At 39.7% G+C, this 27,069-nt stretch overlaps 1 protein-coding gene across 2 annotated transcripts in view; it reads right to left on the minus strand.

Annotated features, from left to right (window-relative positions):
* Positions 1-1,455: 1,455 nt before the first annotated feature.
* EFCAB11 (EF-hand calcium binding domain 11) overlaps positions 1,456-27,069 on the minus strand; it is a 184,651-nt gene continuing 159,037 nt past the window's right edge. Inside the window, exon 7 of one of the 2 annotated variants that reach the window (XM_038407090.2) lies at positions 1,456-2,802. The gene's annotated coding sequence lies outside the window, so the exon portion shown is untranslated. Of the gene's footprint in view, positions 2,803-7,296; positions 10,410-27,069 lie in introns of those variants that run through there. The other variant, XM_038407089.2, reaches the window with a different exon arrangement.

A 27,069-nucleotide genomic window follows, 5' to 3' on the forward strand; every position in this document is an offset into this window, starting at 1 on the left:
TAAGAGGCTAACTTATTTTTGAAAATGGGACTTGGGCACCTAAGTGACTGAAGTACTTTTGAAAGTTTTGCCTAATTTTCCTTAGTCTAATAAAATTCCTTGTTCAGTGTTAAAAGAAAGCAACTGTTTGCATGAGCCCTTACTAGTGTCACATTAAAAAGACCCTGTCAGTTCAAATTTGCCCCAAAATTAAGGTTTTGTAAAAACACACATTTATGCAGTTTATGTTAGGGGACTTATTCCTTCACCCACTTACTTCCCTGGTTCTTCTTGCATGAACAGAGAGCAACAATACCCGAAGTCCAAAGGTGCAAACAATTCGATGTTTATTGGTGTGAATTTCCAGCAAGCACGATTCCAGTTTCCTTCCTTAGTGTCCTTCTTCCCAGCTCTAACACCACAGAGCCTTACCTGTGGCCCTGTTCCCATTCCTGCCCTCAGCTAAACATGATTCCAATTTCCCCACCCCCATTCCCTGTTCCCATTCCCCCCCACACTTCCTGATTGACTGCAGACTATATAGTAAAACTTGAGTTCTGCTTAGCTATACCTTAACCAATCATTTTACTGAAATTTAACTAACCAATCCTAACATATTGTAACATGATTATGTAACCAATTATATCCCACCATCTTAATTAGTTTACACCCAGCAAAATTAATTATACAGCAGACAGGAACAATCACAGAACCAGACAGGTTTCAGAGTAGCAGCCGTGTTAGTCTGTATTCGCAAAAAGAAAAGGAGTACTTGTGGTACCTTAGAGACTAACAAATTTATTTGAGCATAAGCTTTCGTGAGCTGCAGCTCACTTCAACCAGACAGAGATTATACAGACAAACAATAGCAAAGTGGGAACTATAATGACAAAACAATAGAGAAGTGAGGCTTTCACATCCCAGCTATTGATAAGTGAGTTCTTGCCAGACAGGATGCTATCAAACTAAGGTTTCAGAGTAGCAGCCGTGTTAGTCTGTATTCGCAAAAAGAAAAGGAGTACTTGTGGCACCTTAGAGACTAACAAATTTATTAGAGCATAAGCTTTCGTGAGCTACAGCTCACTTCATCAGATGCATTTGGTGGAAAAACACCAAACATTTTTCACCAAATGCATCCGATAAAGTGAGCTGTAGCTCACGAAAGCTTATGCTCTAATAAATTTGTTAGTCTCTAAGGTGCCACAAGTACTCCTTTTCTATCAAACTAAGTTTCCTTTTACATCTTCTAGGCACTTCCCTTTGTCTGGAGGCGATAGGCATTATCAGGACAGGATTGTATTCCTAACAGCCCAATAGCACCTTATTTCAATGTGACTAGTTTGGAATGTGAGGATGTGACCTGTCGCTTCCCAGCTTATGGCTGCCTCTTTGCTTAGCCAAAGCCCTTAGCCTAAGAACAGGTCCTCAGACTGTCACAGTAAGAGAAGGACCTTACACTGGCAGACAGTGATTTTGATTCTTTCTTTTATACCTCTAACTAGCCAAGTGATAAGAATACACCTAAATTCTTAGCGTATAGGTCTTTACAGACAGGCCTGAATATCTATATCTTAATAGTTTAAATCAATGAAAATTGATTCTAACAAATGCCAATTGAAACAATTTTAAAACAAAACAACCCGTTCCCGCTCACCCCCACCCACCACACACAGAGCCAAATAAACATTCCCCTGCAATACATGCAACCTTAACATTGCAGACTGGGTTAGTTCATGAGACTCCAAAAGTGAAATTGAGTGGACGCTATCAATACACTGAAATTAACTAGTGTGTTTTTATTGTCCAAAGAATATGCAAAAATCAAATAAAGTTCAAAGTGATGGATCACAGGAATGAGAAAGATGACTGTTACTATGACATATCACACTTAGTTTATAAAGAGGCCAAAATGAGCACCTGTTAGCCAAAGCAATCCCACTGAGTAAAATTTAGATTTCATAATCTTGACCGAATAGTGGTATAACACCAGAAATATTAGCAGAACTGTTAAAATGATGCAGCTTTGTTTTTTTTCCTCAGCCTTCTCCATGCCCCACACATCCCTTTTTCAGCTCCAAATGGCTCACTATTTTTAGAACATAGGTTTGTATTAAAAATTAAACAAAATGGGAGTTAGTAGACTGGCAACCATTGTCCCATAGAACTGCAGGTTAATTGTCTGCATGTTACATATCTGGGCTCTTTGAGTGGCTGATCCTATTACCACTGAATCTGATTGGAGTTTAATAGATCTTCAGAATTTTCTCTTCTTTATCCATGTGTCTGCTTTAGCGGCTGGCTGAATTCATGTTCTCCCTCTTTGTTTTGCTCTAATAAATTATCAGCTCCTTTTTCCCTCCATCTTCTCATTGATGCACTTTACCTTCTCTTGGCTTCCCATGATCTCCATCCTTCCTAGATTATTGTTCTTGGGCCAAACCCTGAAATCCTTACTTAGGTAAAAACTCCCATTGACTAAACTAGTTACAGACATTTGTCCTCTTTCTGCTGTTTGCTATTGTTTATATAGAATAAAAGCTGTACCTGGTCATTTACAGGCGAAGAGAAGGACAAGGGGTCAAATTCTGCTTTTGGTTAAAATGATGTAAATCTAGAGTAAATCCTTTGGTGTAAACAGTTATTTCAGATTTACAATAAATCAATGTAACTGAAGTCGGAGTTTGGCCCAAGGTCCCCATTCCAAGAGCTTTACAGCATTAGGGTCTATCCAAAACTTACCAAAATCAATAGGGTTCTTTCAATAATCTGTTTTTTGATTAGCCCCTACATTTGGATGGAAAATATGATGATGGCACAATAGATCTGTGGAGCAATGAGTGGGGAAGTAGAGATTTGTTAGAAAATATAAATATGTATATAAATTACACATAAAAACTACATTTAAAGACCATTTTTCAGGTGGCAAAGGCAAGCAATCAAAAGTTAAAAAATATCAGAAGTAAGGCTCCCTTTGTAACCTTAATTCAGCCCTTTTATATGTATGCATTATGCTACGGAGTTTGATTACACAATCACATACTATTTTAATGCAATTTTTGTGTGTGCACTATATAAATTTTACAAATATGTCAAGTAACCTACCTTTCAAAGGAGAATTATTACAGATATATTTTGCAGAATTAAGTTTATAGTTAAATTCAAGTTGGTGTGTTTCCGGGGGGTCTTGCAGGAATTGGTTCTTGGCATTACAATATTTAACATTTTTATCAATGATGTGGAAGTAAACATAAAATAATCTCTGATACAGTTTGCAGATGATACAAAAATTGGGGAAGTGGTAAATAATGAAGATGACAGGTCACTGATTCAGAGCAATCAGGATCACTTGGTAAACTGGGTGCAAGCAACCTGTGTTTCAATAAGGCTAAATGTAAAGGTATACATGTAGAAACAAAGAATGAAGGCCATACTGACAGAATGGGGGATTCTATTCTGGGAAGCAATGACTCTGAAAAAGATTTGGGGGTCACAGCGAATAATCAGCTGAACTTGAGCTCCCAAAGTGACTCTGTGGCCAAAAGAGCTAATATGATCCTTGGATGCAACAGCGAATCTCAGTTGGAGTAGAGAGGTTATTTTACTTCTGGATTTGGCACTGGTGTGACTGCTGCTGGAGTACTGTGTCCAGCTGTGGTGTCAACAATTCAAGGAAGATGTTGATAAATTAGAGAAGATTCAGAGAAGAGCCAAGAGAAGGATTAGAAAACATATCTTATGGTGATAGATTCAAAAAGTGCTCAATCTATTTAGTTTAACAAAGAGAAGGTTAAGTGGTGACTTGATTACAATCTATAAGTATCTACAGGGGGAACAAATATTTAATAATAAGGTCTTCAATCTAGCAGAGGAAGGTATAACATGATCCAATGGCTGGAAGCTGAAGCTAGACAAATTCAGACTGGAAATAAGGTATACATTTTTGACAGTGAGGATAATTAACTATTGGAACAATTTACCGAGAGTCAGAGTGGATTCTCCATCACTAACAATTTTAAAATCAAGACTGGATTTTTTTTTCTAAATGATATGCTCTAGGAATTATTTTGAGAAAGTTCTGTGGCCTGTGTTAGAGAGATCAGACAAAGGTCCTTTCTGGCCTTGGAACCTGGGAATCTATGAAGTTGCATTATTAGGATCCAAGCCTGCAAATACTTACCCTTATGAGTAGTTTTACCCATTATTGCCAATGAAACTACTCACATGAGTACAGCTACTCACATACTTAAGTGCTTTCAAGTTCAGGCACTTGGTCCTGTTGAATTCAGTGGGAGTGTGAGGACTTATTTTTTTTTTTAAATGCAGTCAGCACAATACAGAACATCACTGCTAACAAAATTTGTATGAGATGACCTACTTTGCATGCTCAGTAGTTATTTTCCAAACATGAATATCTTGGCCATTTGAGAAATCCAAGTTAAAAAAAAATCTCAGAAAAGGTGTTTAAATCAGAAAGGGTGGAAGATGCTTAAGTACAGCTATGCTACCAGGCATTGGTCTAATAGCTCTGGCCCCAATCTTGCATTCCTTACAAACGCACAATTCCCAGTGTAGTCAGTTTTCAGAGTAGCAGCCGTGTTAGTCTGTATTCGCAAAAAGAAAAGGAGTACTTGTGGCACCTTAGAGACTAACAAATTTATTTGAGCATAAGCTTTCGTGAGCTACAGCTCACTTCATTGGATGCATTCAGTGGAAAATACAGTGGGGAGATTTATGTACACACACAGAGAACATGAAACAATAGGTTTTATCATACACACTGTAAGGAGAGTGATCACTTAAGATGAGCTATTACCAGTAAAGTGAGCTGTAGCTCATGAAAGCTTATGCTCAAATAAATTTGTTAGTCTCTAAGGTGCCACAAGTACTCCTTTTCTTTTAGTGTAGTCAGTGGGAGTTTTGGGAGCATAATGCAAGATCTGGTCCTTTATTTGTAGAAATAGCAACAACAACAACAACAAAAAAAAGATTTTTATGTATCTCATTTTTCTACTTTTGACAAATAAATTAAAATTGGGATGGATGGGGTCAAGGAAACAGAGTTTTAGCTAAGGACATGTCTCTGCCTGCTTCCCTTTAAGTGTCCACAATGTGCTCGTACTGCACAGGACACAAATAACAGCCTGAAGAGCTCACAATCTTTACTGAAACTAAAGCAAAATATTTTCATTTATAAACTCTGATACCAGCTGGCACTGCCACACAGCACATTGAATTGTTTGGACTGCTAACTTGGCAGACTAGCTTCAAGAGCACCGATTATACGTTTAGGGAGTCTGAAAATGGTAGAATTTGGACTCAGATTATTTCTGAGCCTTAAATACAGTAACAATTCATGATAACATGGGAGTATAAATTTTATTCATCTTTGCAGAGCCATCCCTTGGGTAGGGCAAATTGGGGGAACTGCTCTGGGCCCCGCGGGCCGGTGCGATTGGCTGGCACAGTCCATCCCAGGACAGACTTATCAGTCACTTGAGCCCTGGGTCCCCCTGCTCCGGGTCCCATGCTTTTGAGGGAGGGGGCCCATGGGCCAGTGCAATTGGCTGACGCTTTTGGTCCCAGAAGAGACAAATCCATCACTTCCACCCCAGGCCCCGCACCCTCCTAGGGACAGCCCTGCATCTTTGATATCTAAAGTGTATTCTTTCTATATATTCCTTAATGGATGTGTTCTGTCATATGTTTTAACAACAATATTTCTTAACACACCATATCTTGAGTTCAAACCACTTTACAAATACTATGAGATAGGCAGTTAAATGTTACTCTTCCCATTTTACAGATGGGTACACTGAGGCAGGGAGAGTAAGTGACCTGCCAAACCAGAAGTCAGTATCAAAGCTGGGACCACCAGAACATGGGAATTACTGACTCATTACTCATACCTCTTAGAAGGTTTGGAAGTTTCTCACTATACTGAAACAAGCACAACCAGCTGGGTGCAGGAGACTAAACAGGTGTAATGCTGCCAAACGCAGGGAGAAGGAAGTTACTTTATTCATGCTTAATGTTGATGCAAAGAACTGTTTGCTTTGGCATAATCATCCACACCACTCTTGGCTTGTGGACACAATGGGGCACAGACAGACTGATTCATTCAGGATTAAAAATACATTTTATATGACTGCAGAAATGGTTTACTGAGGTTAAACATCCATGCTCTCAGAACTGTTCCCTTCACTGGAGTCAAATAACACAGGAATGATATTGTGAGTGTTTTTTTCTTTATTGTGCACATTTACAGAGCAAACTTAGAACCCTACAGTTTATCCAGAGTGATGCTGCTGGCAGAAGGGAATGTCCCTGACCTTGTACATGTGATGTGGGTAGGACTTGTGGGAAGAGTTCAGTCACTTGGGGGAGCTCATGGATTGCCCTAGGGTTACAAATTGTCTCAAAGGGTAGGGAAGAGCGAGTGAGAGACCTGACACCTTCCTCATTGGCCTGCAGGATCTGAAAGAACGGTGCAGCCTGCAAACTTCCCCTGCACACCAGAGAGCTGGGGAAACAATCCCCACCTGGAGCTCCCCCTGGGGCACGGTAGCTCTGTATCACCTCCAGTGTGAGCCAGATTATAATTAACACTACCTGACTTTTAAAAGAGATGCAACAAAAAAGACCTGCTGCCTGGGTACAATCTCTACAATGCAACCTGGGAAATTTCTAGTTAAGGAACATAGAAGAGATTTGCCCAAGAGGCCAAAAGTCTCAGCTTTGCCACCAAAGATATGTTAATTTGGGCAAGGGGAAAGAAGCGGTCCAGCATGAGCAAGCTTCCTTCATCACTGCTCCACTATTGTTTCCTGTAGTGACCACCTGTACAGATGAGTTTTAAGACACGTGCCTACAATTTATGCACCAACTAGGCCTTTCATTAAAGTGGTTTGATTTTCAAAGGTGCAGAGCAACTACAATTCCCCTGGAGATCAGCAGAGGGGACCATTTTATGTTTGGAAAAAAGTGTCTATGTAAATTGTATTTAAAAGAAATAAATATTTCCCCTGCACAAAATCAGCATAAATTTCCTCTGCCAAAGAGAGATTTTCTATTTCTGTGCTTTGTAAAATTCACTAGCTCTTCATTCTTGCCTATTGGTTCATGCTTGAGACATAGAGTATTCTCTGTCTGCAGCATTGTGGTAGATTGAAAGCTTGTCTGTCACAAACAGAAGTTGGTCCAATAAAAGATATTGCCTCACTCACTTTGTCTTTCTAATAGTATATAAGATAATAAATCAGCTTCTTCCCAATTTTTAACATGTTTTGATCCATTTTTTTAGCAATGTTGGTAACATTGCTAAAGAGGCAAATTTGGCTCAAAATTTAGGTAAAAAGGAGTTGTGTAATTGAAGATTAATAGCAATGCTTCCAAGACATTTTTTTTTAATTCCAGCGGAAGAAGTTTTATTTATACACAAATGAACAGTCCCTTATAGTATTTGCAAACTAAACATTGACATATTGTGCTGAGCATTAAAACCTGAAAGTGACAGCAAACTGACTATAAAAAGAAGTGCAAGTGATTTGTCTATTTTCATTGCCAAAGTTAACTGAAATGTACAAAGTAAACCAAGTGAAAAAGCAATAAAAATCAATGAGAATTAAAACATGCTTTCAATTTTAAAAAACCAATATGTTCCTAGAAACCTAGGAAAGTAGATTTTATTAGATATGTATTAACATGGCAATGTCCCTTCACATTGAAATACATGTAAAAGAGGGAATAATTCTCAGTTTATCTTCAGAATTATTGTATACGGTGTGTTTTAGCTGAGAAACTTAAATACTGTTCTGTCACATTCAGTACAGCAAAACATATGGTAATATACTGTATACATGTTTGCATTCAAATATTGTTAGAAATAAAAGAGAAGCAACCCTGTAAATGTATATTGACAAAACATGGCCTATGGATCAAGTAGATATTAATCTTCATGTTGGTAAATGGGATTGTCTATACATGGTTTAAGGAGGATGGCCCAATCACATGGACACTTGTCCAGCTTAAAGTTATCTCAAAAGCAATGTATGTTTCTGCTAGGCCTGTCTCCCAAAATATCTTAAACAGAGTGACTTAGGAGCATGAGTTCAAGTGACTATTAGTGGCACTTTTGAAAATCCCACCCCATATGATTTTAGCTTAAGACAGGCTTATAATTTCCTGCTGGAAATAAATCATGCCGCCAACAGAGACAGATTCTGGCAGATCATGGTAATGGACAAATAGACAAATACTCTGACTATACAGCAACTTGGCATCTGTTTCACAATTGCTGTGAGAAGCCTCAAGTACAGATTGGTAAACCATAGAGCTTGGCAAACTTTGAAGAGACTTGAGAATTAGATTGATGGAGAATCATAGACAAGCTCATTATTGTTACAAAACTCACTGTTCCCAACAAAAAGGTTGTTGTAAGCACAGAAATGTAGAAGTGCTTTGACAGAAAAAAGCAACAGCAAGTAGTTGACATTGGCTGACTTCTCTAAGGCTGAAAAGAATGAATATCCTGAGAAAAGGGGTCAGATTCAGCTGTGGTATAAAAAAGTTCAGTTCCACTGACTTCAATAGAATACTTGTTTGTGCCAGCTAACCCTTATGATGTATTCACAAGCTTTTCCTTCTGTGTTATTGTCATGAGTACCCCCCACCCCCTTTTCTTTTTCTTGTATGGAGGGAGAAGGTTGCAGGGCTGGGAAGTTAAGTGCAGAACAGAAAAATAGCTATAGAGAAATGTGGAAATGTAATCAGATATGAATTAGTCTGAACAAGGGCAGCTTTAGGCCAGGTCTGGATAGGTGGCTGCATCAGGCACCACATTCCAGGTTGTGTTATCAATTTGGAAGGAGCTATACAGCATGGAGATCCTGTGCAGCTGGAAGAGGCCAACATTCAAGCAGGGCCAGCTCTAGGTTTTTTTGCCACCCCAAGCAAAAAATTTGCTGCTCCAAGAGCGCAACTGCCCAAGCAAAAAAAAAAAAAAAAAAGTCGCCCCTGGAATTGTTCCACCCCAAGCAAGTGCTAGCTTTGCTGGTGCCTAGAGCCAGTCCTGTGTTCAAGATTTCTGCCCAGAGTATGGAAATAGGACGCCAGTCAGTCAGGAGACAGTGCTCTAAGATTCCATTTTGGAGTGTGTGGAGAGAAGCCAGCAAACTGGAAGGTGAGGTCCACACTCTAGCAGGGAGTCTTGGGAGAGAGAGATGGACACAGCGTTGCTCATTTGGCGGGAAAGGAATGGCGAGCAAAATTTTGTGACTTTTTAGGAAGGTGGTGGCTTGGCACAATGGGATTGGGAGGTCGTCTGTAGAAGCAGCCAAAGCAGAAACTGCTGTATTAGAAGGAGGGAATAAAATGGGGCCACCCCTCCTCCAGGATCCTGAACTGTGCCAGGGAGATCCACCCCCCACTCTGGGGACTCTGGTGGTGCATCCCTCCACCCAATCATGTGCCCTTGGTGGAAAAAAACTGCAGAGAGGAAGTAGCACGAGACTCCAACTGGTAGAAGAAGCTATAGAAGCAGCCAAAGCAGGGATCGCTAGACATTTTGATGGACTTTTTCTGCCCTGTACTGTTTGGCTGTGTGCGCCAAGTCTCTCCCTCCCTCAATTAAATAGATTTGGACAGACTGGAGGGAAGCGGTGTCACAGCCAGTGAGGGTAGAGCAGAAGTGAGTACATTAGTCAAGGTGGGAATAATCTGAGCACAGGCAACTGTTTTAGCCATCCAGACATACAGAAAGGGTTGATGTAAAAGAGTAATGGTATTTCTGCAGAGCTGTAGCTACCCCGCTGTAGTGCTGTGTGTAGATGCCTCCTATATCAATGGAAGAGGTTTTTCCCTCAGTGTAGTTAATCCACCCTTCTGAGAGGTGGTAGTTAGTTTGACAGAAGAATTCTTACATTGATCTAGCTGTGTCTACAGTAAGGGTCAAGTTGACCTAACTACATCGTTCAAGGCATGACATTTTTCACAGCCCAGAGTGATATAACTAGGGTCGATCTAATTTTTAACTATAGACCAGGCCCAAGAATTGGCAAGACGTTGTAATTGCCAGGATATGTAGGAGAAGGAGGAAACAAAGATGACCCCAAGGTTGTTAGCCTGAAATTGGCAGCTGAGTATTTTTTAGAAGCAGGCTGAAATATGCCAGTTGTTGCTAGTCTAAGAAAACCAGTGGAGAGATAGTTTGGAACAAATCAATGATCTCACGTTCTCTACTCAGCAAACTGTGAGAAGGCCCTGAGCTGTTGTTCAGCCAAAGAGAACTGGGGAACTTACAGCTTGTGATACCATCTGTGCCTGTCAAATTCCAGCCAAAACAATCTCTTCAACAGAATCCAGCAGTGACACACTCATATTTTGGCAGTCTGTGTGCGGAGGGTGAAGAAGCTCTATCTTAAGCCGAGAATCTGCTGTAAAGGAGGATTATTAGTGCCAATTAATTTCTCTTTTTATACAAGAACTATTGCTGATTGCTACCCTCACTCCAAAATCTGATGAACTATGCAGTACAATGTCAAAAATGTATGAGCAGTGCAGATCTGTAGAAGGGCTCCTGCAGACCCACCTGCAGCACACACTGCATGCCACTTGCTTCATTTAGGTGCTGTTAGGAGGGGAGCTATTTTAAAGGAATCCCCTGCTGCACAGTTGAGAAACACGAAATCATACACACACACAACACTGAATCCTGAGGCCCTTGATCATTGAATTCAATGGGATGCTACCTGAGCAAGGAATGCATATATATGGAATAAGAACTCCAGAATTTGGAAGTAGCAACCCCTGCATACCTTATCTGAGTATAAGAATTCTGCATGAAATATCCATGTGTTCAATCCATCTAACAACCTACCCCCACAGCAAAACTTTACACCACCTTTTCCACTGTGCAATTGGACTTAACAGTGTATGATTAATGTTACCAAAGCCGTAGCTTGAGACTGATTGTTTTTATATGACAAAACCCATTAATTTTTCATGAGTCTTTGTACTTCTTTCATATGGACATAGAACATTTACAGGTTAATAAAAAGGTTTGAAATCCATTCGAGGGCTTCAGGAGCTGCAGAAAGCACCTTTGCTATACCTCCTGGAAATGAAAAGATGAGGCATTTGGTCAAAATGTGTTTGATGGTCTGGAAGTCTTTGCATTTGCACTGTGGTGAATCCTTGATGCTCCATTTGTGCATCAGGTGCTTGCAACTTCCATGTAACATCCTAACATGGTTGATGGTCATCTGCTGTCTTCAGTGGAGCAAGGAACCAGGCGGTTTAACAGTGTGATCATCTATGACAGGAGTGGGCAAACTACAGCCCATGGGCCAAGTCCGGCCCGTCAGAGCTTTTAATCTGGCCCTCGAGCTCCATTGTCCCACTCTGACCAGAGTGGGGGATCGGGGGCTTACCCCGCTTCACCTCCCAGCGCTCCGCCTGGGGAGAGGTCAGCTGCTTCTCTCACTTTAAGATAGAGAAGACACTGGAGCTGGTGTTATGCCCACTGTCATTTGACTATGAGAAAGCCCCGCAGGAATTACAACTGGAGCTCATCGATCTCCACTGCGATTCCACCTTGAAGGAAAAGTCCATTTTTCCCTTCAGCCCCCACCCCTGCTCCAACCCCACCCCGCCTCTTCCCAGCCTTGCTCCACCTCAGCCCACTCCGCTATGCCAGCTCCCAGCTGTGCCGGCGGTGAGTGCTGGGGAGCAGTTCCCCCCCAAGCCTGAGAGTCGGGGGAGCAGAGCAGAGCAGGCTGGGGCCAGGTCGCTCCACTTCCTGTTGCCCCATGAGTGCGGGAGCGGGCCCAACTCCTGCTGCCTTCATGCACTGGCTGCTCCTGCCTCCCAAAGCCCTTGGGCACAGCACCCCCCCCCCCATAGAGGCCTGGGATGCCCCCCATTCCCTACAGAGGCCTGGGATGGCCCCCCCTTGGAGGCCCGTGGCCACCTGCCCTGTAGGGGGGCTGCATAGGGCATCACAATCTCTAGGGACAGCCCTGGATGAGGTTCCTATGTGAACATCTTCCCAAAATAGGTGCATGGTACTTGGCCATGGAATAAACTAAAGCCAGCTTTGCCATTCACAGCATTTGAGCATCACAACCCCGGCTAGAACCTGCTAGCTTTTGGGTGACATTGATGCAAAACTTTGTTTTATGGCACACCTGCTTTAGATGTTGTTGATAGGTTAGGCTGCAATCAAGGATGACTCCTAGGTCATGGGGGTTAGGATCGTGGGTGATTGCCTTGCCATAGAAGTTTGCATTCGACATACTCCAATGGTAAACTTGTACCTACCTATATATTATATCACACCTAAAATCTGCATACCTACCTATTTATGTATCATATGGAGCTATTACATATATCCTTCCTGTATCTAGTCTTTCAAGCCTAGAAAACTGGGAGGGAAAAGAAGAAAGGGGAGGTAGTGAAGAATAATCAGTGTCCCTATCCATCGCCTTTGGGGCACTGTGTATCCTTTGGCTGTATTCATGACAGGTTTTCAGGTGAGGGTCAGGTTTCCTTACATGCTCCTCCCCATTATGCCCATCACAGTTTGGCTCTGAGTGTTTTCACAGTCCTCATTCAGGCAAATTTCCTCTTGACTTCAGTGCGAGTTTGGCTAAGGTGCTCAGGATTTTGCCCTCTAAGGACTAGGATGATGTAGAAGCGTTTGGTTGCTGATAACCATATTTACCACTCCTGGTTAAGCACAGCCTAGTGGAGCTTTCAAATAGTTTTGAATGTAGGTTTTGTGGGGTTTTTAATGAAAATGTGCAGAAAGAAGCACCATCTCCAACAGAAATCTGAGTCTCAATCCTTCCCGCATTGTCAAGCGTTGCATAGGGCACGAACAGCGCTCTGCCATCTCGCTCTATCCTGGGATGCTCTTTGCATGTCCTGTCATTCACTAGAAGATTTTGCATTACTTTCAGCAACTTTAATGTGAGCCTGCTCCACGACTGTGTTCATGGAGCGTTTATTGGCATATGTTGAAAACAGTCATTAACACACATTGAATAGTATCTGATAGGATGCATGGAGCTATCATTTAGCTGGCTTGTCTTTTATTACTTCACTCCCTTTTTGCGTTTATTATTGCTGTTGCTGTTGGGCAGCTGGAGGAACACACAAAAGGGGCCGATTGAAAGAATCCCTCCATCAAACAGTACTGCATGAACAGTTGTGGAGCAGGCTCACATTAAAGTTGCTGAAAGTAATGCAAAATCTTCTAGTGAATGATAAATGGTCAAGGATTCATTACAGATAATTTGTCGCTGAAATTTATAACAAGACAGATCTTGGCCCATTTGTGCCCTCAATTATATCATGCAGCGCCCATGCATTTTACTGTGTACTTATGTTAGTGAGAGCAGCTTGGACCCTTTATGTAAAATTATAAGAACCAGCTAAAGTTTTAAAACATGCACATGAGTTGCTTTCTCCTACTTCTGTACAACGAGCATATTAAACACATTCAGTTTTCTTCATAATACTAACTTCTCTTATTTTCAGTCCAATAATTCTGCTTACCAATCAGATACATATATGGTACTTTCTAGAATTAGTTCAAAAGGGCATTCTGCTTTTTGCATTCTGTAGTTCTGCTTTCAGATTCTCTGTAGCCATTTACACTGTAATCCATCCAATCACGTGTTTTGTCCCTTCAACATGTCACAAATTACATCTTTTTTTACTCAGATTCAGCGTTAGAAGGAATTGGGTCAAAATTAACCATAGAGCAAATACACTGAATGTAGTGGTATTATTCCAGAGATTAATCTAGCCAGCTTTTTATTGTACTGACCTAAAAAGGTGTAGCATACCTTGCTTCCTGAACTAAATAAGCCGCTGCATCTTTGGATCAACTGGATTTTTTTAAATATACATTTTAAAAAATTGTTTATGTCAATATTTTATTAAGTTACTGTCAAGTGGGAAATATCAGTTATTTTAAAATCAGTTGATTTTTCCACTTGGAAGTGTTATATATTTAAATTTAAAAGACAACACAAATATTCATGGGTCAGAGTTAAGGGTGTATTGTGATAAAACATGTTTTGTTTATAAGATAATGTGTTTATTTTTATTATTCAGGCATTGTAAGATTTGAGGTGCTTAACTATTAACTTCCTTGCTTTTAATTTCTTGTTTTTTGTAAAATGTTTTGACAGGTAATCATTTTGTTGCCACTTATCAATTGTAACTGGTTTGGCAATGAAGTTTTTTGTTTTTGAAATTTCCCAGTTTTCAATAATATCTTGAATTGTTTTTTGTATAGGTAAACAAAGAAACAGGTCAAATAATTAAATGTGGATCTAATTTACCTAGATTTCAGTAAGGCATTTGATACCGTGCCACATGGGGAATTATTAGTTAAATTGGAGAAGATGGGGATCAATATGAACATCAAAAGGTGGATAAGGAATTGGTTAAAGGGGAGACTGCAATGGGTCCTACTGAAAGGCGAACTGTCAGGTTGGAGGGAGGTTACCAGTGGAGTTCCTCAGGGATCGGTTTTGGGACCAATCTTATTTAATCTTTTTATTACTGACCTTGGCACAAAAAGTGGGAGTGTGCTAATAAAGTTTGCAGATGATACAAAGCTGGGAGGTATTGCCAATTCGGAGAAGGATCGGGATATTATACAGGAGGATCTGGATTACCTTGTAAACTGGAGTAATAGTAATAGGATGAAATTTAATAGTGAGAAGTGTAAGGTTATGCATTTAGGGATTAATAACAAGAATTTTAGCTATAAGTTGGGGACGCATCAATTAGAAGTAACGAAAGAGGAGAAGGACCTTGGAGTATTGGTTGATCATAGGATGACTATGAGCTGCCAATGTGATATGGCTGTGAAAAAAGCTAATGCGGTTTTGGGATGCATCAGGAGAGGCATTTCCAGTAGGGATAAGGAGGTTTTAGTACCGTTATACAAGGCACTGGTGAGACCTCATCTAGAATACTGTGTGCAGTTCTGGTCTCCCATGTTTAAAAAGGATGAATTCAAACTGGAGCCGGTACAGAGAAGGGCTACTAGGATGATCCGAGGAATGGAAAACTTGTCTTATGAAAGGAGACTTAAGGAGCTTGGCTTGTTTAGCCTAACTAAAAGAAGGTTGAGGGGAGATATGATTGCTCTCTATAAATATATCAGAGGGATAAATACAGGAGAGGGAGAGGAATTATTTAACCTCAGCACCGATGTGGACACAAGAACAAATGGGTATAAACTGGCCACCAGGAAGTTTAGACTTGAAATCAGACGAAGGTTTTTAACAATCAGAGGAGTGAAGTTTTGGAATAGCCTTCCAAGGGAAGCAGTGGGGGCAAAAGATCTATCTGGCTTTAAGATTCTACTCGATAAGTTTATGGAGGAGATGGTATGATGGGATAATGGGATTTTGGTAAATAATTGATCTTTAAATATTCAGGGTAAATAGGCCAAATCCCCTGAGATGGGATATTAGATGGATGGGATCTGAGTTACTATAGAAAATTCTTTCCTGGGTATCTGGCTGGTGAATCTTGCCCATATGCTCAGGGTTTAGCTGATTGCCATATTTGGGGTCGGGAAGGAATTTTCCTCCAGGGCAGATTGGAGAGGCCCTGGAGGTTTTTCGCCTTCCTTTGTAGCATGGGGCATGGTTGACTTGAGGGAGGCTTCTCTGCTCCTTGAAGTCTTTGAACCATGATTTAAGGACTTCAATAGCTCAGACATGGGTGAGGTTTTTCGTAGGAGTGGGTGGGTGAGATTCTGTGGCCTGCGCTGTGCAGGAGGTCGGACTAGATGATCAGAATGGTCCCTTCTGACCTTAGTATCTATGAATCTATAAATGGAATCTGTGGGTCACCAGATTAAATTAAAGGAGTGAGTGAAACTGGCCAAGTTAGTAATGGCTGGAACCCAACATCCATATCCCCAAGTAACTTCCAAATTGCTCTGGAAAGAATCTGGCAGCCAAAGTGCACTGTCTGCATGGAATACATCAACAAGTGTCTTTGTAAGGGTATAAGAAAACACTGTTCAATGATAGAGCACTGTACACAAGCAATACAGCACCCTAGTTATCTCTGCTTTGAATTCAATGACTTATTGTAGTGAAATACATTCTCTATAAGGTTTTTCTTTTCTCTGTCAGTTTCCATGACTGAGAAGCATGTTGAGTTTTCAAAGACAGGCAATTTCTTAGCCAATTTACTATTTCTGTCCTTGAAAACCACCCTTGTAATGTCAAAATCTATCCAGCTGATCTATCTATTGGTGCTTATAAAGCATTTCTCTCCAAGGTACAATACCTTAGCACTGTACATAAATTAAAATAACAGCTGTGAATTTGCCTATGGGCAAGTAGTAAAAAAATTGTAAATATTTGTTGAAAGTTTTGAAAAATGCTCTGATTTCTAAACTTTGTGAAAATTTTCTGGGATTTAAGTTTTTTTTCTTCAGTTTCCAGATTCCCCCCCCCTGCAATCCTCTTATTCCCATATTTTCCATTTTGTTAGAAAAGGGGGAACAAACTGAAAAAAAATCAGAAATTTTCTGGAAAGGAAATTAATAAAAAATTCATTGAAAGCTTCTCTAATGCAAATTTTCATCTAGCTCTAATAGCCAGTAAAATCTATTTTTCACATTCTGCGCAGAATATGATTTCATTGAGCAGACAGAAGGATCAAAGGAAATTATAGATGTGATAAATGTGGGGGATCTGTGTGGCGCATGTTGATTTGTACCCCACAACGTATGGTTTATGTATTGGATATCTGATATGGGGTATCAGAGAGCAGCAGACAGTTTCAGCACCATTCTCCACAGTCATAAAACAGGTTTCAGAGTAGCAGCCGTGTTAGTCTGTATTCGCAAAAAGAAAAGGAGTACCGGTGGCACCTTAGAGACTAACAAATTTATTAGAGCATAAGCTTTCGTGAGCTACAGCTCACTTCATCGGATGCATTTGGTGGAAAAAACAGAGGAGAGATTTATATACACACACACACAGAGAACATGAAACAATGGGTTTATCATACACACTGTAAGGAGAGTGATCACTTAAGATAAGCTATCACCAGCAGCAGGGGGTGGAAAGGAGGAAAACCTTCCATGGTGACAAGCAAGGTAGGCTAATTCCAGCAGTTAACAAGAATATCAGAGGAACAGTGGGGGGTGGGGTGGGAGGGAGAAATACCATGGGGAAATAGTTTTACTTTGTGTAATGACTCATCCATTCCCAGTCTCTATTCAAGCCTAAGTTAATTGTATCCAGTTTGCAAATTAATTCCAATTCAGCAGTCTCTCGTTGGAGTCTGTTTTTGAAGCTTTTTTGTTGAAGTATAGCCACTCTAAGATCTGTGATCGAGTGACCAGAGAGATTGAAGTGTTCTCCAACTGGTTTTTGAATGTTATAATTCTTTACGTCTGATTTATGTCCATTCATTCTTTTACGTAGTGACTGCAAGTCTTTTAAAACCAAATGGATCTAACTGCCAGACAATGGATCAATCATCACATAGGCATTCTCTTAGGTGGCCTGCCCTGGGCAACTGGGACAAAACAGTCTGAGGCAAAAGGAAGACTTCACACCTAGGTCTTGTTACAAAGCAATAGAGTAATTTGGCTCAGGCACACACAGGGAAGCTGGGGCTTTGAGAAAAGGCTGCTCCTCTGAAAGAGGGAGGAAACTGACTGAAACTCACTTACTGCAAGACAAACTGGGAGCAGGCTGGGTCCCAAGAGCTCCTTGTCTTCCTAAAATGAAGAAAGCAGAGTTTGTTCTTTTCCTGTACTCAAAAGGGAAGGCCAACTAACTTAGTTTGTTGTGACTTGTAAGAGAAGATGAGACTAAATATACATGAAGGCCATTTGTTGTTTTGAACTCATTTTCTCTAGTGCTGTCTTCCATGGGATAATAAACATACTTGTTTTGAGAAAGCTGAAGGCCACTATATCACCAGTCTCAAGTTACTGAAGAGAGGATCAAGCAGGTGTCAAAATTCTGTTGGCATAAGGAACCAGGGCCTAGAACCCAGGTCTGCAGATAGTGGATATTCCCACAATGACTGTAGGATGCCATGTAGAGAGACAGCCAGGGAACATGAGAGTTGGTGCCACAGGAAATACCATCCAAGAGACCCAGAGTGACACTATCCTGAGGCCGTCTGATTGGTCAGGTGCTTCTATTTAACCCCAGGAAGTTGTCTGATCAGCTACACAGACTTTACCGTGTCTCCTGATTGTCTCCAGCTTGATTTTGATGCTGATTCCCGCCTCTCAATACTAACCTGTTACCTCTGATTTCCAGTCTCTGATGCAAGCCTGACTGACTTTTGTTTATGGCCTTCAACTCTGGCCTGGTGACTCCTGTGTCTGGTGGGCAGACCTCAGCCAAACTGCAACCACTAGGCCAGGCCACCTATGCCTTGAGCCCTTACAGTTGGCTTGCTCAGTAATAAGCAGTTGACATAGGATCTGGCTACAACATCCTAACATCTGATTGGGTATATAGAGAGAGACAAAAGGAAGAGGGGCAGCTAGCACCATAACCATGACACTAGGCATTTCACAAAGATTACAAAGAGAAGCCATTTTAAAGCCCTTAAATCTCAGGACAACTTAATTTAAAAGTTTTGCAATGCATTTAAACAGCTAATGAGGCTTAGCTCTAAAAATGCTCATGAATTTTTTTTTTCATCTTGCAGTTATATGGGAGATCAAAACCAGGCTCCACTTCTCCATAACAAACTAGTCCCCTCAGAAGCAGGAGCACCTGCCCCTATACCTTCAGCAGAAATAGAATTTGACTACCTGAGCTAATGTGGATGAATGCTACTAACTGTTGGGATTCTTACAGACTTTCTCTAAGCTGCAACCAGCCAATATAGTAGAACATGTTCACACACACACATCCAGCAATTTATCCTGCTCCCCCTGAAACAGATAGTAAAAAACTAACTAATCAAAAACATCCACTAACATCAATGGGAGAAGAATTGGACCCATAACTCCCATTAAAATCAACAGGAGCAGGAACTATTCATAACAAAAATCATTAATAACTTTGTTTATTTGTTAAGAACATAAGAATGGCCATACTGGGTCAAACCAAAGGTCCATCCAGTCCAGTATCCTGTATACCGACAGTGGCCAATTCCAGGTGCCCCAGAGGGAGTGAACCTAGCAGGTAATGATCTAGTGATCTCTCTCCTGCCATCCATCTCCATCCTCTGACAAACAGAGGATAGGGACACCATTCCTTACCCATCCTGGCTAATAGCCATTAATGGACTTAAATTCATGGAGGTTATCAAGTTCTCTTTTAAACCCTGTTATAGTCCTAGCCTTCACAACCTCCTCAGGCAAGGAGTTCCACAGGTTGACTGCGCGCTGAGTGAAGAACAACTTCCTTTTATTTGTTTTAAAGCTGCTGCCCATTAATTTAATTTGGTGGCCCCTAGTTCTTATATTATGGGAACACATAAATAACTTTTCCTTATTCACTTTCTTCATACCATTCATGATTTTATATACCTCTATCATATCCCCCCTTAGTTTCCTCTTTTCCAAGCTGAAAAGTCCTAGCCTCTTTAATCTATCCTCATATGGGACCCACTCCAAACCCCTAATCATTTTAGTTGCCCTTTTCTGAACCTTTTCTAATGCCAGTATATCTTTGAAATGAGGGGACTACATCTGTATGCAGTATTCAAGATGTGGGTGTACCATGGATTTAAATAAGGGCAATAAGATATTCTCCGTCTTATTCTCTATCCCATTTTTAATGATTCCGAACATCCCGTTTGCTTTTTTGACTGCTGCTGCACACTGCATGGACGTCTTCAGAGAACTATCCGCAAAGACTCCAAGATCTTTCTCCTAATTAGTTGTAGCTAAATTAGCCCCCCATCATAATGTATGTATAATTGGGGTTGTTTTTTCCAATGTGCATTATTTTACATTTATGCACATGAAATTTCATTTGCCATTTTGTTGTGCATTCACTTAGTTTTGTGAGATCTTTTTGAAGTTCTTCATAGTCTGCTTTGGTCTTAACTATCTTGAGCAGTTTAGTATCATCTGCAAACTTTGCCACCTCACTGTTTACCCCTTTCTCCAGATCATTTATGAATAAGTTGAACAGGATTGGTCCTAGGACTGACCCTTGGGGGACACCACTAGTTACCCCTCTCCATTATGAAAATTTACCATTTATTCCTACCCTTTGTTCCCTGTCTTAACCAGTTCTCAATCCATGAAAGGATCTTCCTGATTATCCCATGACAACTTAATTTACGTAAGAGCCTTTGGTGAGGGACCTTGTCAAAGGTTTTCTGGAAATCTAAGTACACTATGTCCACTGGATCCCCCTTGTCCACATGTTTGTTGACCCCCTCAAAAAACTAATAGATTAGTAAGACATGATCTCCCTTTACAGAAACCATGTTGACTTTTGCGCAACAATTTACATTTTATGTGTCTGACAGTTTTATTCTTTACTATTGTTCCAACTAATTTGCCTGGTACTGACGTTAGACTTACCGGTCTGTAATTGCCAGGATCACCTCTAGAGCCCTTCTTAAATATTGGCGTTACATTAGCTATCTTCCAGTCATTGGGTATAGAAGCTGATTTAAAAAGACAGGTTACAAACCATAGTTAATAGTTACGCAATTTCACATTTGAGTTCTTTCAGAATGCTATCTGGTCCCGGTGACTTGTTACTGTTAAGTTTCTCAATTAATTCCAAAACTTCCTCTAGTTACACTTCAATCTGAGACAATTCCTGAGATTTGTTACGTACAAAGGATGGTTCAGGTTTGGGAATTTCCCCAACATCCTCAGCCATGAAGACTGAAGCAAATAATTCATTTCTCCGCGATGACTTTATCATCTTTAAGTGCTCCTTTTGTATCTTGATCATCCACGGGCCCCACTGGTTGTTTAGCAGGCTTCTTGCTTCTGATGTACTTAAAACACATTTTGTTACCTTCTGAGTTTTTGGCTAGCTGTTCTTCAAACTCCTTTTTGGCTTTTTTTATTACATTTAATTTGGCAGTGTTTATGCTCCTTTCTATTTACCTCATTAGGATTTGACTTCCATTTTTTAAAAGATGCCTTTTTATCTCACTGCTTCTTTTATATGGTTGTTAAGCCATGGTGGCTCTTTTTTAGTTCTTTCACTGTGTTTTTTAATTTGGGTTATACATTTAAGTTGAGCCTCTATTATGGTGTCTTTGAAACATGTCCATGCAGCTTGCAAGGATTTCATTCTAGTCACTAAAAAGAAAAGGAGTACTTGTGGCACCTTAGAGACTAACACATTTATTAGAGCATAAGCTTTGAAGTGAGCTGTAGCTCACGAAAGCTTATGCTCTAATAAATTTGTTAGTCTCTAAGGTGCCACAAGTACTCCTTTTCTTTTTGCGAATACAGACTAACACGGCTGCTACTCTGAAACCTGATTCTAGTCACTGTACCTTTTAATTTCTGTTTAATTAACAGTCTCATTTTTGCATAGTTCCCCTTTCTGAAATTAAATGACACAGTGTTGGGCTGTTGAAGTGTTCTTCCAATGACAAGAATGTTAAAATATAATGGTCACTATTTCCAAGCTGTCCTGCTAGTTACCTCTTGGACCAGATCCTGTGCTCCACTCAGGACTAGATTGAGAGTTGCCTCTACCCCTTGTGGGTTCCTGTACTGGCTGTTCTAAGAAGCGGTCATTTAAAGTATTAAGAAATTTTGTCTCTGCACTTCCTCCTGAGGTGATGTACTGGGTCAATATGGAGATAATTGAAATCCCCCACTATTATTGAGTTTTTTTAATTTTGATAGCCTCTCTAATCTCCCTTATCATTTCATTGTCACTATCACTGTCCTGGTCAGGTGGTTGATAACAGATCCCTACTGTTATATTCTTATTAGAGCATGGAATTACTATCCATAGAGATTCTATGGAATATGTGGATTCATTTAAGATTTTTAAATCATTTGCTTCTACATTTTTATCTCACATAGTGCCACTCCCGCCTCCGCACAACCTGTTGTGTCCTTCAGATATATTTTGTAGCCCGGAATGATTGTGTTCCATTGATTGTCCTCACTCCACCAGGTTTCTGTGATGCCTAGTATATCAATATCTTCCTTTAACACGAGGCACTCTAGTTCACCCATCTTATTATTTAGACTTCTAGCATTTGTGTACAAGCACTTTAAAAAACTTGTCACTGTTTATTTGTCTGCCCTCTGATGTGTCAGATTCTTTATTACCTGTTTTCTTCAGACGTAGGCAGTACCTACATTCTCAAGGAGATTTACCTTTTTAAGGGCAGTTTGAAAGGATGGTAACAATCTGTTATTGAGCTAAAAGGAGACAAAAACAATCAATAGCTAAAATTGTAGGTCACGGTAATTTTTTGTAATTACCTGAAATTTGCAGAAACTCTCTCATTTACTTTGAGTTAACAAGGCTGCTTCAGGCTAACCAAATTTCCCAGCCAAGGTTGTAAAAGGGTTAAAATGTTTCAGGACTTTGTAGTGAAAGCTGATTGTAATGTTTACTATGGGAAGTTACCATCTTGCCATAATCCATTCTTAGATGGCATACATTATAGTATGTGAATTGGATGAACTCTACCTCTTTATTACTGGTCTGTATGGTAGAGGAGAGAAGATGTGCTGCATGGTGAAGAGGGGAGAACCAGCTGGACACGCAAATCCACAGGTCTTTCCTTTCAAATGGGATTTTCTGTAACTTTCTACTCGGTCCTTTACATTTTCTCTATTTATTTACTTATTCACGTGAAATCCTTCCATTTTTAATACAGAGTAATTACAAGTACTCAGCTTTTGATGTAAAAACATAGCATAGGGCTGCTTCCGTCATCTTCCGATTGCACTGAGCATTGTCTTTTGTGTAATCATGATATATGGTAAATGATTTCTAGTGAGTCAGAGTTTACACCAGCTAGCTATATTCTATCTCATAGAATCAAATAATTAGCATTTAAATAGCACTTTCCATGTTCCAAGAGCTTTACAACAGGTAACTTTCCAGTATGTACTGGAAATGACTAAAGACCTCCTGTCAAATTTTGCTCTCAGGTATACTGGAGAAGCTTCATTGAAGTCAGTTACTCTGGATTTACACCAAGGTAAACAATAGCACTATTTAGTCTCAGCCTGTTTTGTCTAGCTCACATGTTAAGTGTAATATTATTAAATGTATGGTGCCTAAAGATAGGCTCCTAAATTGATATTTGGGCACCTAAATAAAGTGAAGTGATAGTCAGAAAAGGTGGGCAGCCATAACTTCCAATAAGGCTAAGGGGAGCTGTGCATTCTTAGCACCAGTGAAAAACTGAGGTATTTATGTTTCTTGCTTATGTTTCTAACTTCATGCACCCAAGTTTTACAATAGTCTAATAAAATAAGAGTGTCTGTCCCTGTTTAATATTTACTGGAAAGCTGATCATGTCACAAAATAATTCTGTGACTCAAGCATGTGTTTAAAATATATAAAAGAAAACTAGAATAAATCAAAGCATCTTTCTTTCTTTCTTTATGGACACATATTTACTTGTCAAAAGTAGCAATATTTTCTAATATATGACCAAATGTAAATCTAAAAGAAATGATGGAGTTCAATGGAGTGTTCCATTATACCTTCCTTTATATATTAACTTCTGTTTCTGATTAGGTTTGAGGCACGCTGCATTGATGGAATAATGAACATCTTTCCAGTAATTTATGTGACAGGAAATTGAACCATCAGGCTCCCCTGCCATTATTTCTGTGAATTTCCCAAGCCGTAAATGCATCAAATATTAAAAGAAAGAACATAAATTCTGTAAAGCAATAGGTCTCATTTTACTGAGTATACCCACAAACTTTATACAAAGATTTTAGAATTAACAAGGGCACAGGAAAATAAAGTTTTGACCTGTGACATGAATTTCCAAATACACTATGACCAAGATTTTCAGAAACTAGTGATTTTAGACCCCTCATGTTTTGGGTGTCCATCTTGAAACACCTTATAGGGAGCTTGATTTCAGAAAGTGCTGAGCATTTGCCCTCTGAAAATCAAACCTCTTTAAGGTGTCTCCTATTGGGGTCCCAAATATGGAGACATCCAAAATGGCTAGTTACTTTTGCAAAAATTTTGGTACATGAGTTGGAAATGAAATTAGCTGTAGGTACAGCGAAAGCTATGATTCTGCACTCATTACTCAGGCAAAACTACTAGCATCAAATGCCAAATCACCACTTTATTGATATTACAAATATAGGACTTGAATTTTTTTTTGGTCAGGACTCAGGAGTAAGACCACTGAAGTCCGCAGTTACATTGCTGAAAAACTGGTGTGAGAGGACTATTAGTCCCTTAATGATCATTTCAGTCATAACTTTGCATTCCGAGTAATTTTTTTCAAAGGAAAAACTCTGTAAGTTCCTTAATAACCAAAACTTCAGTGGAGCTTAATTCTTAGGAGTGTTTAAACTGTCTGAAATACAGAATATCAAAACCCTTAGCAGTAGGAAAAAGCAAGATGTCTATGTCCATCGAGTAATACAAGTATAAAATTCAATTCTATTTTTTCCCCGCTTTGTCTGCCAATTTTATGGCACTTCATTTAAGCCTGAATCTCCAAAGAATCAATTCAAATTAGCTTTATGATTTTCCCCAAAGAATCTACTTTAAAATAAATTGAATTGGAACATGCGACTTAGTAAATGAGCATAAAATTCAAGTTAACTGATCTGAAATAAAACCTCTTTTAATCAGAAGACAAAAAGCTCAGGTGCAAGTACATATGAAAGCTCTAAAAATAGTTTGTCCTTGCTGGTAGTGTAATTATTGGACTAACTACTCTGTGTAGTTATAATAATATCTATGGGCTTTCTGACCTGTTCAAAAGTATGAATTGGTTTTATGAGGCAAAGATCTAAGTCCTACTTTATTAAAGGATTGTCATTTTCAAAGAGTTTTACTGTGTTGCTATTTTAGGAATAATACTTTCCGACTTGCTTTATATGCTGTTGCAAATGTGATTTATGACAGCTTTGTATAGAATATTTGTAACAACTTTGGGTCTTTATCTTTGGCAATAGTGTTAAAGTAAACAAGTTTTTGTTGCCCTAGTGGTATGGTAAAGGAGTGGGAGAAAACCCAACCTTGGGAGACTGATGCTATCAGATACTGTAAGGATGAACAATTAATGATCTCATGTTTTGACTGCACATATCTCCTTGTTAGATACTAACACACTGACATGTCAATAAGTGACTGAAGGAGCATTTTATAGTGGACTGAGCATGGGGCTGAGTCAGAGCTGCTTGTTTCTACTCCCAGCCTTGACACGGATTCGTTGTGTGACCTTGGCAAGTAATTTAACTTCCCTTCCAATCCTTAGATAAAAATACTATTTAGAGTTCAAAATATATATAGTTGTTGTATTAAATATACATATGAATCACATTGCTCCCCAGTGAAATACAGATGCCTCTAACATGGAAAGTTGAAATAGATGATTGGAATTATCTTTATTCCATCATGGCTTGAACTCCCCTATTTTTTGGATGCCCCTAGAAAGGGGGACTCTTAGGAAAAGGTTGTACTTTTCAGTGGATTGCTATGGAATTGAAGTAATATGCATAGCAAGCACATTCCATTCATCTCCTCATGAAGCCCACTAGATGTCCAGGGAGGTGACTGTTGTAATAATTGGATCTATAAAATTACCCTAAATGTGAGCTCAGTTGTAAAAAGTATGTGAAGGTTTGTAAGATGTCACAATTACCTATAATAACAAATGCTGATGAGAAAAGGTATGAAAGGGAGACAGAAAAATCTAAATTAGTCAAAACAAAAAGCCTACTGATATATCTCAAAGACTATGTTAAGATCATGCTTGGTAAACAAGAAATGTGTGGAACCAGAAATCAGCAAACCAGAACTGGTGTATTGAAAAGTAGGCCTAATTGGTGGACAAAATGAAAGGATTGGGTATTACACCCATAATCCCCTTTATGGGTTCTTAAAGACTGAAAGACTGTGGGGAGAAAAACTGGCTACTGCAGAGAGCTTCACCATTATGGCTGCCATCCCCACAGTCTCCTGGGATTGTGGGCCTTCATCATCCTGATGCTGAGGGATGTCCTGATCTGACTAGGTCAGAGAGAGGGACTCAGATGACATCACCTCTACTGGCTTCAGATGAGGCCCAAACATCGCCTGGGATGAAATCTGATCAGATTTTAACAGCAGCGCCATCCCATCTCCGATGACTTCTTCTCTTTTCCCCAAATGGACAGTTATTACTATCCTTGATACCATCTAAGAGCCTATCCTTCTAAAAACTTTTCCCAGTGAAAGGGAACAAGGCACGTTGTTAAAACAAAACCCTTACTTAATACTTTACATTTCAAATCTGCTCTAACTGCTTTTCTTTCTTTCTTTTTTTTTAAATCTTTAATAAAAGTTTGAGAAGTTTAATGGTGTGTTTGCCATAGGACTAAGGAGGCTGAGGTCTCCGTATCTCAAACCCTGAACCTTATTTAACATTTGACAGTGGCTTGGTAATGGTAACATTTTTGGGACCCAATATTCTACCTAAATTAATACAACATGACTGACTCCGTTTTTTCATGGAAAGAGGGAGATCTAGCCTTGGGAGAGAGGTTTCACTAAGCACAGTTCTAATAAACATTTTATTTAATTGTACAACTAGAACGACATTTAAGGTTATGGCTCGTTCTCTGTTCTAATCTATTATTTTTAGGCATTTGTCCTAATTTGCATTTTCATAGTTCTTTTCATCTAAGGGTGAATAGAACAGGTCAATCTTTTATCCTCAATGTGCACACGAAGAAACTGAGACATGGAGTGAGTAACTGATTTTCCTAAAGAGAAATTGGAAGTCAGTGAAGGAGCTGGGCACAGAACCTAGATTTTCTGGATTCCTTGTGCTCTGCCTTACCAAAAGAACAACCTTCCTCTCTTGTAAGATCTTTGAGTACTCTGTGTACTATACAATGTGATGGGATGTTTACCCCACATTTGCCCAGAA

This window comes from Dermochelys coriacea, chromosome 6 (assembly GCF_009764565.3).
Source record: "Dermochelys coriacea isolate rDerCor1 chromosome 6, rDerCor1.pri.v4, whole genome shotgun sequence".
Lineage (NCBI taxonomy): Eukaryota > Metazoa > Chordata > Testudines > Dermochelyidae > Dermochelys > Dermochelys coriacea.